Here is a 10,013-nt window from a genome sequence, read left to right as displayed (position 1 = left end):
TAGGTCGCCGCGGGACGCCCCTACGCCTTCCAACCAGTCTCCACTCCTGCGCAAATATCTATGACGACACAGGCGTGGACATCAACATTATTCCTCACCACAATTCACCAGACTTGTAGCAGTGCTCCTCGTTTGACTGCATCCCTTTTGACTATATCTTCTGAGGCATGATTGAGGCCAAGACCGACATGCACCATCGACTCTCTGAAGAATAACAACTCTCTCTCTAACTCTCTCTCTCTCTCTCTCTCTCTCTCTATATATATATATATATATATATATATATATATATATATATATGACAAGCCTGGGTCCCGACGTTGCCCGGGTGTCTAGAGGTGTATGTTGACAAAAAAAAAAATTGTAGGCAGGCAGGCTCGAATCCGTGACGCAAAGGCGGAAAAGAAAGTGAAAGAAAATCTGATGTCTCACCGCTACTCCATGACGCGATCGGAGGTTGGGAACGTTAAAATTAGTCAAAGTCAATCACATCGATACGATGCCTTGCACAAATGACTCGCAAAAAAATCGACCCCCTCATTGTAGAAAACTGCCCAGTTGAGGATGAAGGAGTTAATGTTTTTGGCCAATTTTCGATATTTGTCGTCCGAGATATCGCGCTTCAAAATGATCCCAATTTCGTGAAAATCCGTCGCCTCTATCGAAAGTTTTAAGCATACATACATACATACATACATACATACATACGTAGTACGTACATAATTTAAACAAACAGGTCGATTTGGAGGCATGAGGTTCGACAACCATTTAATGAACCTTCTGTTTGAATCTAGACTGACATTAAAGACCCGCCGATGAAATGGAAAGAAAACCACAGACTGAACAAGAGTGTGGGCGAAGAGTGCGCGTTGCTCTGACACCCTCTGAAGCTCTATTCCTTTCGCTTGTTTCTCGCAGCTTGACGATGTTTAATGCAGAAATATTCTTGATTCCAGTGTAAACTACATTCCTCCAAGCCTTACGGTCAGAGACAGTTTTCTCAAAATCAGTTTGCGCAATATTTGCAATTGCAAGATTACTTTTCATCTTATCCTTAAACCTGATCAATTGTCGGCGAACATTCCTGCTGACTGTACATGAGAATCTTTGGAATTCTATCATTTTGCATCCGTACAATATGACCAGCCCATCGTAACTGTGCCCTAATGAGGAAGCTCTCAATTCCATCATTTTTACACATCATTAGATCAGCAGTAAATCTTCTATCCTTCAGGGTTAATCCACAGATTGCTCGGAGACATCCCTGTGAAAGACGTCTAGCTGTTGAATTTATCTATGATACAGTTTCTAGGACTCAGATCTATACGGAAGAGTATATATATATATATATATATATATATATATATATATATATATAGTAAGTTATACAAATATATATAGCAATTAAGCTACACAGAATATTCCGCGTTTCATTCTCGTAAGAATTCGTCAGGCTTATATAAAGAGTTGCGGTTACCTCACGTTTTTATATATGCACATGCTATTGAATTTTTAATTAACCAATCCGATTCCTAGTTTCAACCGCGCTCATTCTAATCCGCCAATGGGTGGGCATTTTCAGGACAACGGTACAGTTGACCTTAGGTTAGCCCGTCTTTTGTGTGTGTTTTCATGGGAAGAGTAGATGTCTAGGTAACCTGACCTATTTTCAGCCTAGGTGTTGTTAAGTATTTTTAAAAAACGACGACGACGACGACGTAGTTAGATATGGGAATTTTTCCTATAATTTGGATATATTTAAGTTTATATATATATATATATATATATATATATATATATACCTAACTCGATCGTAAGTAGACTCAGCAGATACTCAGGCGATGAAAATGTATTTAACAGGTCAATCCACATCTACAATATAGCCTAAAAAAATTATGTATACAAAAATATTGATATTAAATATAATCAACAAAACACCGACAACTATAATAAAATTAAAAATAGAAGAAAAACAAATATAATCTGGTATACGGCGCCATACAATTAGATGTTAAACAAAAAATTGCAAGCACTCACCGAAAGCACTTCTCCGTAACAAAATTTTCAATAAAATAACCTAAAGTTATCATACAGCTGCTGTAAAAATCTAGATATGATAATTAAATCACATAATAACAAAATTTAAATAAAAGCAATGAAAACAATAGCAAAAAACAATAAAAACGGGAACAACATGACAAAAATAAAAGACCACAAAGGACAAAAATATAACTAGTAGAAATAATAATAATAATAATAATAATAATAATAATAATAATAATAATAATAATAATAATAAACCAAACACAAAAACAATAATAGTTTACCAGGCCACAATATTTGCGAAAGAAACCCGAATAACAAGAAATATTACGTAGGTATGACTTCCTTAGATTTTAAAACCCGATATTATGACCATTAAAGTACGTCCAAAAACAAAAACAAAAAACACCGAATGAAAACAGCAGAATCAAACCAATACTGGAAACGCATAGAAAACGGACGTTCGCCGATAGTCAGATGGAAAATAATAAGACAAGTAAGAACATGTAGGGACCTAGACGATCCATGTAGATTATGTCTGAATGAAAAATTTGCTATCCTATAATTTAAAGAACCCCAACATCTATTAAACTGTAGGAGAGAAATAGCGAACGACTGTGTGCACAGGATAACCTTACTCTAGCATAGCGATACAAAATAATTTTAAAATTTTAAAATTGACAATGACAATACAAAATAAATAAATAAAAATAAAATGCACATATATATATGCATATATATATATATATATATATATATATATATATATATATATATATATATATATATATATATATATATAGATGTTATTTGTTTTTGTTTTTGCGATACGTTTTGAATGGATTCAATTATTTACGAAAGTGCATTTTTACCTAAATGCGAGATGGGAATAATTTTCCCTTCAACCAATTTGGTACCCCCACATGGGGAGCGGTATATATATATATATATATATATATATATATATATATATATATATATATATATATATATATATATTATTTTTAAAATATAATTATGCACTGGCATGTGTTTCGTCGTCATCATCAGAGTGGCTCTCGCTAGATTCAGCCACTCTGATGAGTCGTAGACGACGAAACACGTGTCAGTGGATAATTATATTTTAAAAATAATATATATATATATATATATATATATAACTACTTCATTTATTCGCATAAATTTAATATATGAAAGTATAAGCCTGACGAATCCTATAGTTGGATGAAACGCAGAATATTCAGTGTAGCTTAATCGCCATATATATCTTATAAATTACTATATATATATATATATATATATATATATATATATATATATAAGATATGAATATACTCCTGCTTTCTTTTTGAAAATCGGAGGTGCTTTCTCCCGAAATTAATCCAAGTTCCATACCAGCAACAGACTTTATATACACCGGACATACCAGTAACTTGGTTGCAAATTATTATTCAATGAGAGGGGACGTGATAAATGAATAAATAATTAGACATTTCTCTACTCGAACATACCCATCTATTTGTTTGTTTGTTTTTCCTTTCTTTCCTCTTGTGGCTCCGGGCCTTTCCGCATTGCTCTTGGCTTTTCAAAACTTCCATATATTTCTTTACCAGCAATTCGTCAAGCAAACTACCATTTACTATATATATACATATTCTAGCAAAAGTATCCGTTCTTTACTGGGTTAAAAAACAGCCTACAGAAAATGGACTCTGATTTATGAAAGTATAATAGGTTATGAAAAGGAAAGGTTATAAATTTGGGTTGAATTTGGGGGTATCAAAACTAAAGCAAAATATGATGAAAGTAAAAATAAAATAGATAAACCCCATAATTTATTATACAATACCTATTCACACTGAAACATTTATCACAATATTCTGAAGATTTATATTAAAAAACCTTGTTAAACTTTGTGACATATTTCCATACTATGGAGGTCAGGTGCTAACGAACACCTAATAATTTTATTATACCATATTTCTTCAAACTGAAACATAATTATCAAAGTATACTTACGCAGATAGATATGAAAAGTCTTTATTGAAGTTTGTACCTATTTCCATTCTATGGAGGCCAGGCGCGAACGACGACCTCACAATTTTATTATACCATCCCTGTTTAAGTTAAAACATACTTATCAAAGTATCATTATGCACATCTATATCAAAAACACTTGTAAACGTTTTATCTAATTTTTAAATTTTTTATTTCCATACTTTGTGGACCATGCGCGAACGCAGACCCCACAATTTTTAACGAACCACTGTTCTGCCAGATCAAACATACCCATTCCTGTGTCTCAATACATCTTCTATCATTATATGTAATCAGTTTTTTTAAAATAGTCAACCATATAGGAACCTATTCGTGACCACACACACACACACACACACACACACACACACACACACACACACACACACACAGCTTTATATTATAGATATATATATATACTGACAATTATGGGAATAGAAATGCTTATCACGCTTCCTGGACTTGTTCGGTCGTTATATAGGCTTAAATATGATATTTTAATTTATACTGATGACGTATTTATTATGTACCATTTCCGACTCTCCACTTCTTTTCATTTTGTAACAAGAACATCTATTTCCTCATTCTCCCACCACGCGTTACTTCTCCTTACGGCCGTTACACCACCCACCTCTCTAACGTGCTCATCTTCTCTAACGTGCTCACTTCTTTTTTATCGTTTTTTTTCTCCTTACCGTGTGATCGTTTCTCTCATGGCAGTATTTGCATAAAACCGCCATACTCACTCTGTTACAATTATGAAGTCTATCCTTTATTGATGATTATATTGTACCCAATATATAATAGTGCTTTCAAAAGTTACAAAAAACATAATAAAAGTATGATTTGAGTACCGTCAGTTAGAATCGAAACCAAAACATATTGCTTACCTGCATTATTCGTTACCATCTGAGCTAATTCTACACACTTATAAAAAGTTTAATTAAAGGTATAAATGTGCCTTTGTGCACGCGTAGAAATAAGGTGTATAGTTGACTTACGTCTACAATGTTCTAATTAATAATTTTTTAACCCCTTTGCAGCTGCTTTTACCGGCTAAAAACCAAAGCAAAATTATTCCACATGTCCCCTATATATCAAGTTTCAAATCTTTAGACCAAATATAGGCAGAGTAGTTTTGTAGAGAGCATTCCGCACACAGACAGACAGACAAATTGAATTAATAACATTATATAATCAATTCTTAAAGTTGCAATATTTTAAGGTATGAATTATTATATTTTTTACTAGAATATATTGTCATTTTCTTTCCCAGCTTTAACAACGTCCTTTACTTTTCCATGTTTAAGCTTAACCATGCTACTTTTCATGCTCGCACTTTTTTGTACACACACACACACACACACACACACACACACACACACATATATATATATATATATATATATATATATATATATATATATATATATATATATGAAGTTAATCCAAAGAAAAAAAATAAAAATATATTTTAAATTCTGACATGTATGCTTCCTTCGGGAAAAGAACAAAAACAGTTTTTAATCACAATAGATTTGCAAATATTGGTACGATGTATTCATTCAAATTATTCATCTTGAGAAAGTCTTGAAATAAAGGTTAAAATTTAAACAATTTTCAGTTTTCCTTTTTTCGTTTTCCATATATATGCATATATTTGTGTATGCATCCTTAGTTTTGACGGTTAATTAGGTTAATGAATAATTATTAGCAAAGTCATCATCATGTCGTATGAATTCGAAGATTCTATTGTTGGCATTGGTTTCCCCGATATTTTTCTACCCTGAATTCTTTCTATAAAGACAATGGGCACTTTCGGGAGGGACCACGGGAAGGTTACCAACATCATTAAGTAAAAGCGATTTTTTGTGGAAGGAAATGGATTCGAAATTTCGAATATTAAGGTTGTCAGTACGTATCGTTAATAACTTGACCACCATCACCTTTCAACAATTAGTAAAGTAAGATTGTACAGCGTCATGTTCTGGAAATATAGATGAACAAGTTCATAATTAATGCCCGGCTTTTGATTGGCTCATACCTTAATGCTTGTAAACAGGAATGGAAGCAAAATACTAATTAATATTGTGTGAGTATATGTATGTATTTGTGTGTGTGTGTGTGTGTGTGTGTGTAGATATTTAAACAATTTTCGATTTTCCTTTTTTTCATTTTCCTTTTTTTTTATTTTATTTTACTTAATTCGAAGTTCTCAGAAATCAAGGGGCCCATTACGTGGGGCTAACACTTGAACTCCATATGAGATACATAGATATTCGAATGTTTCATTAAAGTACTTTATCTCTCAAACTCTGAGTTAGTAAAGAAATTGAGAACATAATTTTCGTCTCCCCAATTAACCATTTTTATACGTTGTAGTATAGCTTTTGTTTTGGTCGCTTGGTCTAACTGGATTCCATAACAAGAATTTATCTAGTCTGGTAGAGTATCCATCTTCGTGCTGTTACTTGAGGTAACATCACTTGGAGAAGGTGCACCATTCCTCGTAAAAGCTAATGTGAGTTAGCCAGAGTGAACAGATCTTATTTGGGCTGCGAATACTATGTGATTTTGAAAATTTGGTCACGGTTTACTTCTAGGAAAAAATGTCTTCATGCCAGGTTGTTCTGACAAATCCTGGTATAGAGAGGCGTAAGACACTCGAGGATAGTGTATATTAGGCATTAAAGTTCTCTCTAGTTTTTATCTATTTTACTTTAGTACATACTAAGAGCTCAAGGGGCTCTCCCTCCTGGATCTAACACCTGATTATGTTATGATTTAAATTTATATCCGAGGGCTCTTTTAGGAATAGATGCTGTTCCCTTTATGGCTGCTATTTGTATTTCGTTACAGCTTGGTCGTCCAGGGATGGCTTCTAAGTATTTATGAAGATTCTTTTTTATTAAGCCAGTTGCTCCTGTCACAGCTGGTATGATGATTAATTTATTTCAGAGACCATGTCGTTTTTAGATCATATCTTTTCCCGTTCAGCTCTATTAAGGCCAAAATCAAAAGCTAATGTGAGTTAGCCATAGTGAACAGATCTTAATTGAGCTGCGAATACTATGTGATTTTGAATATTTGGTCACGGTTTACTTCTAGGGAAAAGTATCATCGAGCCAGGTTATTCTGATAACCCTGTACAGAGAGACCTTAGACACTCGAGGATAGTGTCTATTACGCATTAAAGTTCACTTCACCTATATATGTATGTGTGTTTTTATCCTAAATTTTGAGTCCCTGTCGGTGGGGCATTAGAATACGCCGACTTCCCCCTGCAGAGGGTAAAAGTCCCTCAATGGGGGTCCTGGATATGACCTTAAACTATATCCAGTGGTGAGGCCCCAGCTTGTGGGCTTTGGGGAGTGTGGAGCCACCCTTTAATTACCATTGCTCCCAGGTCCACTCTGACAAATATATTCTATTAAAAAATTTTCTTCTTCAAAATCTTTGGATTCGGCATTAAATAACCCGAAAAGGGTTGATATGCCGTAAAACAAAAACAAACAACCAACCAACCTAAATTTTGATGGTTAATTAGGTTGATGCATCATTATTAGCAAAATGTTCATCATGTCGTGCGAATCTGAAGATTCTATTGTTGGCATTGGTTTCCCCGATATTTTTCTAGCCAGACTTTTTTCTGGAAATATTTACAGTACTTACGGGAAGGAAGACGTAAAAGTCGTAACCATGCTAAGTAAAAGCGATTTATCTGTGGAAACGAAATGGATTCGAACTTCAGTACGGGTTGTGAATAAATTGACCACTATCATCTCTCAGCAATTAGCAAAGTAAGATTGTAATGCGTCATTTTCTGTAAATGTAGATGAACAAGATTATAATTAATGTCCGACTTTACGATGGGCTCGTACCTTAATGCTGGTAAAAACGATGCAGGCACGATACTAATTAATACAGTGTGTGTGTGTGTGTGTGTGTGTGTGTGTGTGTGTGTGTGTGTGTGTGTGTGTGCGCCAGAACACCAGTGCAAGCATTAAAATCAATAAATCGATAACGGGAGCGAAGGTGGACAAAGGAAAGTTGTATTTTAAGAGAGAAATTTGCAAATATCTTTGTGATCGTGTGTCACTATTCATTGTTGGTCCAATTGGATTGCTTTTTTTAAAAAATTTTTAATACAACGGATGAATGAAATTGCGGGGAAAATAAAAGAGGAAAAGGAAACACAAAGAGAAATGAAAGAAGAACAAGAAAAATAAAGGGTGAAGGAAAGTCGAAATAAATGAAAGAAAAAAAAAGTAATGGCGAAATGAAAGAAAGTAAATAAAAAAATTGCAAAAAAAAAATTGCAAAAAAAAAACGGGCGAAAAAGAAAGCAATATATATATATATATATATATATATATATATATATATATATATATATATATATATATATATATATACTGCACAGGAATCACAACTCATCAAGACCCGGAGGCCACTGGAGGATAAGGGTTAATAGGTATATATTAGTCAATGTGATTATAGCGTAGTAATCATAAGTAGTAGAAATTTCGTAAATTGGATTACTCAGGGGGGACGGTTCATCAAGAACTTGTTTACGTTGGACTTGAAGACAATCAGATTGTAGTCAGCTGGAAAGCAGGCGAAACAGAAAAGACTTCCACAGGCGTGCAGTTCTAAGAAAGAAGCTTTGTTCATGGAATCTACATTTGGGTTTAGGCACAGATAAAGAGTGTGGAAAATTATTGATAGTGGTTTCGGCTAGACGAGTGTTTTTCGTGAAAGTTTGGCGAAGGGGCACAATAGATTGAACACACACACACACACACACACACACACACACACACACACACAAACAAACACACACACAAACACACACACACACTCGCACACACACACACACACACACACACATATATATATATCTTTATTTATGTTGAAATATGTTTTTGTCAATTATATTTCACTTCTTATTTGTACCAATCCTTTAATTTATGAAGCTCAATGTAATTACAGAGCATATAACAAATAAATGCAAAAGTCCTTTTTTTTTTTTTACACAGTGGTCACCACTTATCAAGGCCCGGAAGCCACACAGGGATAAGGGTTATTGCAAGTACATTACGTTATAGTGTGGAGATTTGATGAAGTGTTTACTTAAGGGGGCGGTTCATTAGGAATTTGTTAACGTTGGACTTGAAGACATCCAAGTTGTAGTCAGGTGGGAAGCAGGCAGACGGAACAGCCCTTATTCCAAATTTCAAGATGTTGACCATCTTACATTTTATACATTTAAGTACGTTGGCATACACAATTGTTTCGAGCATCTGATGAGTTAAGGGCAGATAAATTCATTGATTGATATAATAATTTAATGATTAATTTTGCGCTATGAAACAGGTGCTGTTAAGAATTGTATGTATTTTTCATTCCTTTTCCTATTTCATGAATTCTTTGTACTAAAACAATTTTTGAATTCATTACTAGTTTACATATATTATTGTTTCAATGTATACCAGTGGAAGCAAATTCATAGCCTCGCTATAATATTTTTCCTCTGATGAGAATAACGCATTTCTTTGAAACTCCACGGATTAAGGAAATCTTAATATATTTTATTTGAGTATCCTGTCCAACAATAAATTGATCGTAAGTATAATTTATAGTCTAAAATTGTTCCCCCCTCTTTCTCTCTCTCTCTCTCTCTCTCTCTCTCTATATATATATATATATATATAAAGCTGAATGTGTGTGTGTGTGTATGTGTGTGTGTGTGTGTGGTCACGAATAGGCCCCTATATGGTTGACTATTTTAAAAAACTGATTACATATAATGATAGAAGATGTATCCAGTGACAGGAATGGGTATGTTTGATCTGGCAGAACGGAGGTTCGTTAAAATTTTGGGGACTGCGTTCGCGCCTGGTCCACAAAGTATGGAAATAAAAAATTTAAAA

The sequence above is a fragment of the Euprymna scolopes genome, chromosome 31 (assembly GCF_053919585.1).
Source record: "Euprymna scolopes isolate OS-2025 chromosome 31, ASM5391958v1, whole genome shotgun sequence".
Lineage (NCBI taxonomy): Eukaryota > Metazoa > Mollusca > Cephalopoda > Sepiida > Sepiolidae > Euprymna > Euprymna scolopes.
Note: the sequence above shows the minus strand (reverse complement) of the source record.